This window comes from Bufo bufo, chromosome 11 (genome assembly GCF_905171765.1).
Source record: "Bufo bufo chromosome 11, aBufBuf1.1, whole genome shotgun sequence".
NCBI classification, from domain to species: Eukaryota; Metazoa; Chordata; class Amphibia; order Anura; family Bufonidae; genus Bufo; species Bufo bufo.
In genome coordinates this window covers 42,367,442-42,379,529 of record NC_053399.1, presented here as the reverse complement: position 1 = coordinate 42,379,529, position 12,088 = coordinate 42,367,442, and positions in this window count along the sequence as shown.

The following is a 12,088-nucleotide window of genomic DNA, read 5'->3' as shown; positions in this document are numbered from 1 at the left end:
GGCCTTTGAAATGCTGTCATTCCGTCTGGTGGAGACGGACAGTTTTAAAAGTCTTATGGCGGTGGCTGTCCCACAGTATGTCGTGCCCAGCTGCCACTACTTTTCCAGGCGAGCCATCCTTTCCCTGCACAACCAAGTGGGGGACAAAATCAGGTGTGCACTGCGCAAAGCCATCTGTGGCAAGGTCCACCTAACTACGGATACGTGGACCAGTAAGCACGGTCAGGGACGTTATATCTCCCTATCAGCACACTGGGTAAATGCAGTGGCAGCTGGGCCTGAGGCGGATAGCAGTTTGGCGCATGTCTTTCCACCACCGAGGATTGCAGGGCGCTTCAGTTTGCCTCCTGTTGGTTCCTCCTCCTACTCCGCTTCCTCATCCTCTACCGCCTCCTCATCCGGTCAGCGTAACACCTTCACCACCAACTTCAGCACAGCCAGGGGTAACAGGAGCTGTGGACGGGCCTTGAACAACAGACCGATGAGTGGTTGGTGCCAGTGAGCCTCAAGCCCGGCCTGGTGGTGTGCGATAATAGGCAAAATCTCGTAGCAGCTCTGGGCCTAGCCGGTTTGACGCACATCCCTTGCCTGGCGCATGTGCTGAATTTGGTGGTGCAGAGGTTCCTAAAAAATTACCCCAATATGTCAGAGCTACTGCAGAAAGTGGGGGCTGTCTGTGCGCGCTTTCGGCGTTCTCACCCTGCTGTTGCTAGCCTGTCAGCGCTGCAGCGTAAGTTCGGCCTTCCCGCTCACCGCCTCATATGCGATGTGCCCACAAGTTGGAATTCCACCTTGCACATGCTGGCCAGACTGTGCGAGCAGCAGCAGGCGATAGTGGAGTTTCAGCTGCATGACGGGTGAGTCGCTCTGTGGAACAACATCACTTTACCACCAATGAGTGGGCCTCCATGCGAGACCTGTGTGCCTTGTTGTGCTGTTTCGAGTACTCCACCAACATGGCCAGTGCCGATGACGCAGTTCTCAGCGTTACTATCCCACTTCTATGCCTCCTTGAAAAAATGCTTCAGGCGATGATGGAAGAGGATGTGGCACAGGAGCAGTAGGACGAAGAGGGATCATTTCGTAGGGTTTCAGGCCAGTCATTCACAAGTGGCTCTGAGGGTGGGTTTCTGCACCCACATACGCCAGGTACACAATTGTCCAGCCAGGGCACAGTTCTGGAGGATGAGGAGGTGGAGGATGAGGAGATGAAGGAGGAGGAGGAAACGTGTTCACAGCACGGTGGCACCCAAACCAGCTCATGGCCATCACTGGTGTGGGGCTGGGGGGATACAGAGGACACAGACGATACACCTCCCACAGAGGACAGCTTGTCGTTGCCTCTGGGCAGCCTGGCACACATGAGCAATTACATACTGCAGTGTCTCCGCAATGACCACCGAGTTGGCCACATTCTCACTTGTGCTGATTACTGGGTGGCCACGCAGCTGGATGCCTGTTACAAGGACAACGTGATCGTAAGATGCGCGAGTACAAGCGCACTCTGGTAGACGCGCTGCTGATGGCATTCCCACCTGACAGCGGGGGCACAGTGGAAGCACAAGGCGAAGGCAGAGGAGGAGGAAGAGGTCGCTAACGCAGCTGGGGCACTGCCAGCACCTCAGAGGGCAGGGTTAGCATGGCCAAAATGTGGAAAAGCTTTGTCAGCACGCCACAACAACCAGCACCACCAGCTGATACGGAACGTCTTAGCAGGAGGCAGTATTTCAGCAACATAGTGGAGCAGTATATGTGCACACGCCTACACGTACTGAATGATGGGTCTGCCCCCTTCAACTTCTGGGTCTCCAAATTGGGCACATGGCCTGAGCTTGCCCTTTACACCTTGGAGCTGCTGGCCTGCCCTGCAGCCAGTGTATTGTCTGAACGTGTGTTTAGCACGGGGAGGGGGCGTTATCACAGACAAGCGCAGCCGCCTGTCCAAAGCCAATGTGGACAAGCTTCATTAAAATGAACCAGGCATGGATCCCACAGGACTTGTCCGTACCTTGTGCAGAATAGATATGTATACCACCCTTACCCAGCCATTGCTATACTCCAGTGCACTTGCTCATTGTTGTGTTTTTGATGTTTCCCACTCTTTTGGGGTGTACCCTAATTTAACCAAAATAAATAAATAAAAATTTACCAAAAACCAGTGTTGGCTACCTCCTCCTCTTCCACCGCCGCATCCACCTAACCCGCTACTTCCACCGCCTCCTCAACCTTCTACTCCATATGGACCTCCACCTCCTAGATAAAGATTATTATTTTTAATTTTTACGTATTTTATTTTATTTTAAGTCATTTCACTAATTTGTCTGATACATTGTTGGGTGACATATCCCAAATTTTTGGCTGTGATATACCCCTGCTGTACCTAGTGGACAGGGAAATACATTTCACTAATTTGTCTGTTACATTGTCGGGTGACATTCACCAATTTTTGGCTGTGATATACCCCTGCTCTACCTAGTGGACAGGGAAATACATTTCACTAATTTGTCTGTTACATTGTCGGGTGACCTTCACCAATTTTTGGCTGTGATATACCCCTGCTCTACCTAGTGGACAAGGAAATACATTTCACTGTTACATTGTCGGGTGACATTCACCAATTTTTGGCTGTGATATACCCCTGCTCTACCTAGTGGACAAGGAAATACATTTCACTAATTCGTCTGTTACATTGTCGGGTGACATTCACCAATTTTTGGCTGTTATATACCTTTGCTCTACCTAGTGGACAGGGAAATACATTTAACAAATTTGTCTGTTACATTGTCGGGTGAAATTCACCAATTTTTGGCTGTGATATACCCATGTTCTACCTAGTGGACAAGGATATACATTTCACTAATTTGTCTGTTAAATTGTTGGGTGACAAATGCTCATCTTTTGCGCTAGAAAGTACATTTGTGGCCTACACTGCATTTAGGACAGTACGAATGGTGAGGCCAGAACAAGTACAGACGATAGTAGATTAGGTGGCTGACAGTGCCTACTGTTCCTTCACATTGTCTCCCACCCAGTCCCCTGCTGAAAGATCAGAGTTGGCACCTACAGCCCATGGCCATCTGTCTTTAAACTAACCCATTTTGCAAATCAGGCAAGCAGTCTGAGCCCCAAGTCATGCAGCAGTCTCTTATGCTTTTTGATGACTCTGCTGGAAGGATTTCCGTGGGCCATCCACATAGCCCTGCAGCAGAAGTGGAAGAGATTGAGTGCACTGATGCCCAACCACTTATGTTTCAGGAAGACCACCGCACCACGTCTCTGATGATGATGATGAAACACAGGTGCCAACTGCTGCGGCTTTCTGCAGTCTGCAGACCGACAAGGAGGGCAGGGGTAAAGAGTGGGGGGAAGATGATGTGGAGGAACATGACCACACTTTACATAGGAAGATTGCTGTGCGGGGCCCGGTGTAATAAAGTACAGTGACTGCACCGGGACCCGCCGCGAGTTGCCGGCCTTCAGCTCCCCTCTCCCCCGATACATCGCAGGCCGCGCTGTGCAGCATAGCGGCTGGCAATGTGTCAGCAAAGTAAAAATGGCATTAGTTATCCAGTGGTCGTGTTTTGACCAGCAACCCAGCTGTCCTTGAATGGTTGTGTCGGTCTTCAACATCATCTCAACTGAGATCAGACACCCCCAGCCAGGAGTCGGTGGGTTCCTCTGACACGCTTAGTTGGCATGGCCCAGGAACAAGTTCTGTGCCCCCACATGTCCTGAACCTCCCTTTTTCATTTTCTGTTGGTTCTGCTTGGGAAGTATTGTATGCTGTCGGCTCTGCTCTGCTTTTCAGTGAGGACAAGCTTGTTGAGGACAGTAAGCAGCTACTGTCTAGCCAAGATTTAGAGGAATGATCCGCCACTTCCTCCGATGAGAGTCGCGTGGGAGCAGGTGTTGAGAGCGGTCGGGCACTCAGCCCTGAGACTGGTGAGGGTGACATCAGTGACGTGCAGACAGTAGTGGATGATGATGTAGCCAATCACATGTGGGAGCCGGGTGAAGAGGGGGCTTCATCATCAGGGGATGAGTGTGCCAACTTGCGCGTGAGTCAGCAGGGTGGTAGCCTTGTGATATCTGGAGCCAAACGTACCTAGGGTAGACAGTCTGCTACTCAGGAACCTACCTGTCCAGAAAGAACTAGCGGTGGGGGGGGCGGAGCTAGCCGAGCATGGTGGTGGACGCTTAACCTTGAGCTCAGAGGGTAGACTGAGACCCCAGAAATCACAAGGGGACTTGACAAGGTTCCTGAATAAGGCAATGCCTTCCCCGGCCAGAGTGAAGAAAATGGCGGCAGCCGCTGCCCGCTCTGAGACGCAGGAGGACGATTCGGATGGCGGCAGTTCATGCACCTACTCCGACATTCAAGGAGCTACCAACACGCTACCGATTACAAGGTCCTTCCTGAAGAACTCTTTGTCGCAGGCCCTATCTCCGGTGATGAAGGAGCTGGCGGACGTAAAGATGGAGGTACACCAAATGGGGTCCCGAGTTGAATCACTCGGAAACTCCCAGCTAGCCATCACAGAACACGGCAGAGGGCTGCAAACTCAAATGAAGTCACTACACACACAGCTGAATAATGCCTACCTTAGCCTGGAAGACCAGGAGAATAGGGGACGGCGAAAGAACGTAAGAATCAGGGGGATCCCAGAGTGTATCCCTGCTGAGGAACTTTCAGAATGCGTACGCCAAATCTTTTCAACGCTGTTAGGGGAAGGGGCATGCAGACGCCATTACTATCGAATGGGCCCATAGAGCCCTAAGGCCCAAGCCCGCAGATGGAGACCCGCCAAGAGACACAGTCTGCACACTTCTAAATTACCTGGACACGGCGGAGATCCTCAAAAAGGCAAGAGATAAAGAGGACATTTTACTGGACACCCACAAAATCCAGATTTTCCAGGACTTAGCGGCTAGCACACTTGCTAAACGGAGGGCCTTACGTCCCTTGACAGCGGAGCTGAGAGCAAAAAAATTGCCTATGAGATGGCTCTTTTCCTTTGGCCTGAGCACCTCAATTAAGGGCCGACAATACACAGTACGGCACCCGGATGATCTGCCGAAGATTTGGGAGGCCCTTGAGATATCGCCTATCGACATACCATCGTGGCTGCCAGTAACTACCGCAGAAGACCTCCCTCGTCTGCCCTCATCTGAGCCTTGGGCACTTTCATCTAAGACCAAATTGACAAGAAAGAAACAGGCCTCTTTGGACTGAAATTCAGTTCTATAGGGAGAAAAAGCTGCCAGTTGTAGCGTTATGGTCTCCTTTTTTGGGTCTTATGATCCATATGTCTGCAAACCGTTGGGCTCCTGTTAGAGTTGTTATAAGTGGAATTGCCTTACCTGGACAGGTATTATGTGTAACCAGATATGGAATGCATAACCGATTGCAGACAGAGATTGCTGGGTGGAGGGGAGAGACTGCCTAAATTGGCTGGACCCTCCTAATAGCCTCCTTTGACCATCACTGGGAGGTGGTTCTCTCCCTCCGACCCTGCAATAGTCCATGCTTATGTTTTCCTATGTTTTCTTATGTTTTCTGATTCGAGTAGGCCTGGAAAGGCCCTTACAATGGCCGGAGGTGTGTGGAGTCCCTGGTCATATCGGGCTCTACCACTGATGTTCCCCCCTGGCCATATACTATTTGATAGTTATTGCACTATTGCACAGACGCGCGCTGTTAGAGCCTCAGTGCTCTTCTTCTTTTTCTGTCTATATCATTGTTTTCCCCTGTCTCCCCTCCGATGTCGACCTGCAAGCTAATATCCCTGAGGAGGTTGTGATAGATATTGATTGTTTAATAATATGGCTGAAGTAACTATTTGCACACTGAATGTTAATGGGATGAATATACCTCAGAAGAGAAGCCAAGTGTATCACACCCTTAAAAGAGAAAACGCTGACATACTATTTTTACAAGACACTCACTTTAGGCATCAGCATGTCCCGAATATGAATAGTAAGTGCTTCCCTGTCTGGTACCATTCTACCTATTCCTCAGCTGCTAGAGGAGTTTCTATTGGCATAAGCAAAAATATACCATTTACCCTGACGGCTAAAATGGAGGACCCTCTTGGAAGGTACTTGTTTGTTAAGGGGAAAGTCCTTAATAGTACTATCACTATGGCAAATGTATATGCCCCGAATGTTAAACAGATCCCGTGGTTTATGCAAATGTTAGACACTCTCCGGGAGTTTGTGGAAGGCTTATTGATATTACGGGGTGATTTTAATTTAGCCTTGGATCACAACATAGATTCCACCTCAAAAACCCCACTCCTCTCTAAGAAACAAGTGCGTAGATTCCAATTGTCCCTTTCGAACTTGCGAATCTCTGATGTCTGGAGGGTCCTCAATCCAGAGGGGAGGGATTGCATGTTCTTCTCGCAGGTACATGGTACCTACCAGAGGTTAGACTACATTTATATGTCTAATAGCTCATTTACTTCTGTTACAAAAGCAGAAATTGGAATTTCCACTGTCTCTGATCATGCTCTGGTCAAGGTTAAGTGAAAACTGAAAGTCTTGCCCCCAAAAGTCTGGACGTGGCGACTCAACACCACGCTTCTAGAGGACGAGGTTAACAAGTCCCAGATAGAACAGAAGATCCAAAACTACTTTAATGAAAATGACAGACCTCAAACCCCCATGCCCATGATTTGGGAGGCCCATAAGGCGGTTATTAGAGGAGAACTGATTAGCCTAGGCTCCAGAGTAAAGAAGCAAAGATCCCAACAGTTAAACTCCCTGTTGAAGCAGATTTCTACCCTAGAAACCTTACATAAAACAAGACAGACTGACGAAGTACAATGTTCGCTTAGGGCGTTACGCCATCAGGTTAAAGACCTGTTAAATATTAAATCAGCCAAAATACTGCAATCTTTACGATTTAAGTATTTCTGTCATGGGGATAAGGGATCTAGGGTAATGACTAATCTCTTAAGAACTCAAAAGAGCAAAACTTTTATCCAAGCTATTAAAACTAAGGAAGGTAAAAAACTTACTTCTACTCCTGATATAGCGAGAGAGTTCTGTAGCTTTTACTCATCACTATATAACCTAGAACGAGAGAAACAGACAGCAGATTCTGACCAATGCCACTTAAGCGGATACATAGATTCCTTCCTTGAATCCATCACAATCCCCACTCTATCAGTAGATAATAGGTCTGCACTGCTGCGGCCCTTTACCTCTGTGGAGGTAGATAAAATCCTTGGCTCTATACCAACGGGCAAAAGCCCAGGCCCAGATGGGTATCCTATTTATTACTATAAGAAATTTAAACATATCTTGTCCCCATACTTTGTGAGACTCTGTAATGACCTGCTACTAGGCTCCACCTTTCCTGCCCAAACACAAGAAGCGCATATTACCATCATCCACAAGGAAGGGAAAGATCAGGAGCTATGCGGTAGCTACAGACCCATATCTCTCCTAAACACAGATTTGAAGTGGTGGGCCAAGCTGCTAAGCCACAGGATTGCCTCCTTGCTTATATGCGGTTGCTCACGCTCATTCTAAAAAAATGCCCCTAGTTCTGCTGGAAACAGACGCAGAAAAAGCGTTAGACAGAGTTAGCTGGAAATTTATGCGGAAAACTCTGGAAGCCTTTGGGTTCCCGGATAGATTTGTACAGGCAATATTTACGATGTATTCCTCCCCCTCGGCCCGTATATTGGTGAATAATACACTGTCAGACTCCTTTGGCATTGGAAATGGTACCAGACAGGGATGTCCACTATCTCCTTCACTCTTCATATTAGCCATGGAAACGTTGCTACTTAAATTTAGACAGACCCCTGGTATTAGAGGATTGAGAATAAACAAAATTGAACACAAAATGGCAGCGTTTGCCGACAATTTGTTGATGTTTATCTCGAACCCAGAAGAAGCCATGCCACATGTCATGGATATTTTTGAGGCATTTGGGAAGGCGTCTAATTTCAGGATTAACTTTGACAAATCAGAAGCTCTAGGGATTTCTATCTCTCCTCCCCGGATGAGAAGAATAAGAGATATGACTCCCTTTAAATGGCCTCCTAAGGCAATCAAGTATCTAGGGATCATGATACCTGCCAATCTGAATCTACTATACCAACTCAACTATGCCCCCTTATTGGCTAAAATATAAGCTACCGTAGCAGGATTCTCAAAGAAAATGCTTTCTTGGGTAGGAAGGAAAAATGCATTAGTCACATTCATCCTCCCCCAATTGTTATATTTATTTCGATCTCAATACCTGGTGCATTTCAAACCAAATTGAAGTCGGTTTTTAGTAAGTTTGTGTGGGATGGTAAAAAAGCAACTCTACTCACCCCTTACTAGGAAAAAGAAACAAGGTGGCATCTCTCTACCAGATGTTAACTTTTATCTACAGGCCATACACTTAGAAAGATGGTTAGCCTTGACACAACCTGAACCAGTCCCTATACATGTTGATATGGAAAAATCCCTGTTGGGGGGACATAGAGAATTCTTGCTTTGGTATAAAACACCCTTACCGAGTAAACAGGATTTACCATAGGACCTAATCAGAAGTACGATCTATAGGTGGCAAAATTCAGATGAGCTCAATATGGGGAAGAATAAATTGTCACCCCTGACACCCCTTCATATACTACCACAGATACTTGCAAAATGCCCTATAGAGGTCACGAAAGTTTGGTCATCTGTAGCTCATCTTAGAATAGGGGATCTGAATCGCTCCAAAGATAGTGGAGATTTTTACAAAGACATCACAGGCAGTGTTAACATGCCAGGTGATATTCTTCAAATTTGGGACTTTGAGAAATCCTGCACTAGATTTAAGAGATCCAATCACCTACCTCTGCCTGACCCTACATGGTTGGAGAACTACATAATGCTCCCTGCCCTGCCAGCTAAATGCCTATCCATGGTATACAGACAGGTGTAAAGTAATGGGAGCTCCCAAAGCCCCAACTATCTAAATAACTGGGAACGGGAGTTAAATATACAATTAGATGATAATAGTAGAGCTTGTATTCTGGCCAACTCTCATGGGTTATCTAATTGCATCAGAATCCAGGAAAATTCCTATAAAACACTATCTAGGTGGTATAGAACTCCAGATTTCCTCCACTGAATAAACTTTTCTCCCTCAGACAAATGTTGGAGATGCTCATCAGATATTGGCAACATCTCACACATTTGGTGGTCTTGCCCCAAAATAAGAGGGTTCTGGTCAGGGATTGAAAATATAATTAATAAAATATGCCCTGAAAGAGTAAAGCTATCTGCCTCGTTAGTACTGCTTTTGTTACCGGAAACAGATTTTAAACCAAGTAAATCAAACTTGGCCACTCATATGATTACTGCAGCTAAACTACTAATTCCGCTAAAGTGGAAAGATGTGAATCCCCCAACTCTATCAATGTGGTATGAAAAGATGACGCATTTATGTCGCATGGAAGAATTGATTGGTTGGGAGAATAAAACTAGAAAGGCTTTCCTTCAAATATGGCAACCATGGCTAACACATATGAAAACGAAAATGGAGCTTGATGCAAAGGGATGAGTCAAGATGCTAATAGGGGGTATCCAAAGGCTTATATGCTCTTATATGCTCTTCTAGGGATTACTAGCACATCTCAAATATGAGTAAGGTCTTGGTCGATAATTAACCCCGCCTCCCCTGTTCCCCCCCCCCCCTTCCTCTTTCTCAACCCCCCCTCTCTAAACCTTTCCATTATCTCTTGCTCTTACAGGGCCTGTGTACTTAGATGATCAGCAATTAGCTCATTGTATTGATAAAGATGTTGTGTATTCCATTTCTCTTGTGTTGTCAGGCATATAGCCTCTGAAGACATTGCATAATATGCCCATTCCTTGCATGGAATTGGATCATTGCCTTGTGTCAATGCAACGTCAATTGTCTCTTGATCATATCTGATTACTTCTGTATACTGTAAGTGTAAGCTCATTTTTTATTATCACAAAACTCAATAAAAAGAGATTTGTTAAAAAGAAAGAACTAGCGGTGCACGGGTTCATAGAGGCAGTAGGCAGTCAGCATACTCACCGGTGTGGGAATTTTTCATCATGTCGCCAGAGGATGTCAGCGTGGCCGTGTGTAAAATCTGTGGGCAGAAGGTGAAGTGTGGCCAGGGTGCCAATGCTGGCACCACAACCCTTCGTCAACACATGCAGCATCAGCATAAAATAGCCTGGGAAAACCGTGGCTCTAATGTTGTTGTACAGCCTGATGCAGCAACCGCTGCATCTCACAGTGGCTCACACCCCTTCTCCAGCATTCAAGACTCCAACATCTCAGCAGAAGGGAGCTGTGTTTCCTTCCCATCATCTACTGGTCCTATGGTCTTCCTCCTTCTCCTCCTCGTCACTCATTTTGCCAGCAATCGATCACCGAGGCGATTGCAAAAAGACAACAGTATGCGTGCATTCATCCAATGGCGCAAAAGCTGAATGTGCTCCTGGCCAAGTTGCTGGTACTACAGTCCCTCCCATTCCATGTTATTGACTCTGCACCTTTCTGAGAACTGATGGCTTGTGCCAAGCCAAGGTGAATAGTCCTAAGCCGCCATTACTTCTCCAAAAAGCTATACCGGTCAATGCACATGTATGTTGAGCAGAAGGTGGGCCAGTCCTTGAGCCTGTCAGTGCCTGCTAAAGTTCATGGCAGTGCTGATGTGTGGAGCTGTAACTATGGTCAAGGACAATATATGTCCTTTACGGCCCACTGGATAAATGTGGTTCCTGCCCAGCCACACTAGCAGAGGGAGGATAAACTCAACTACTATCGAGACATCCTATGTAGTCAGTTGGCCGCTGCCTATGTGCAGCATTGCTCGTCCTCACACCTCAAAAAGGTCTGACCGGTGGGTGGTCTCTGTGCTTATGCTCCACTGCCATGGCTGCTGGTGGGGGGGGTGGGGGGGGCGCAGGAACAGCACCCGCTCCATTAGCAGCAACTTAAGTCTGGAGTCTCTAATAAGCACTTTTCTTAACCCGCCTACTGAAGAAACCACCCAGCAACAGCAGCAGCAGGACATGTAGCCAAACCTGAACCAGAAGGGGGTGGCATATTTGGACTGCACCCTGCCACCCCAGATCCAAGATCCCCTGGACTACAGGGCAGCCAAATTTGATTTCTAGCCAGAACTGGCTGAGTTTCCCCTAGACTGGCCAGCAGTGGCGTAGCGTGGGTTGCCATTACCCGGGGCAAGCCAAGTATTGTGCCCCCCCCTCAACTGTGGCCACGCCCCTTTTTTACAGAGAGTAGAAATTACTTGCAGTCATACGTAACACCACAAATAACACAGTGATAACTCTCTGAGTACAGATAATGTAGTAGATGGGTGTGAGCCCTCAGAATTCAGAACCCTGCACACTGTGACCTGAAGTCTGGGGCCAGGCTGCTACAGTGTGGGCCAAATTCTATATCTACCATCCCATCATTACAGAACATACAGGGTAATACAGTGCCCCATACCTCTTACATCCAGTGACGTCTCCTTTGATGTAGATGTTCTCTTTCCTCATCTTCTCCTGTTAGAACTTCAGACCAGACCACCATTTTTCAACCATTTCTCTTCTCTGCAGTTTGACAAAAAAAATCTTAGTTTACTACTTTTCCATCATCCTCCCATCTTCTGGACAAATCGTCCTTTCACCCCCAATACTGTGCCGCTGTGCTCCCCAATATTATACAGAAACAGATAAACCCCATGATAATACTAGTACCACATAGATTATGCCCCCTTCAATAATTATTGGCACACAGTGCCCTAAAATATCTGCACCCAGCAAATAGTGCCCCTGACACTAATAGTGTAAACATAATGTCTACCAAAAATAATTGTGGTAAGCTGATACTGTGCCAAGGTTTCCCCACAGTAATAGTGCTTCCAAAAGTCCCACCAATAGGAATAATTCTCTGGTAGAGCACACATGGTAGTAATAGTGCTCCTACAGTGCCCCCAACATGTCCCCACTGTGCCAAGTAATAATGCTCTCATAGTGCCCATACTAGTAATCATGTTCCCCATAGACCCCCAGTAGTAATAATTCTCCTTATAATGTGACAGTACAA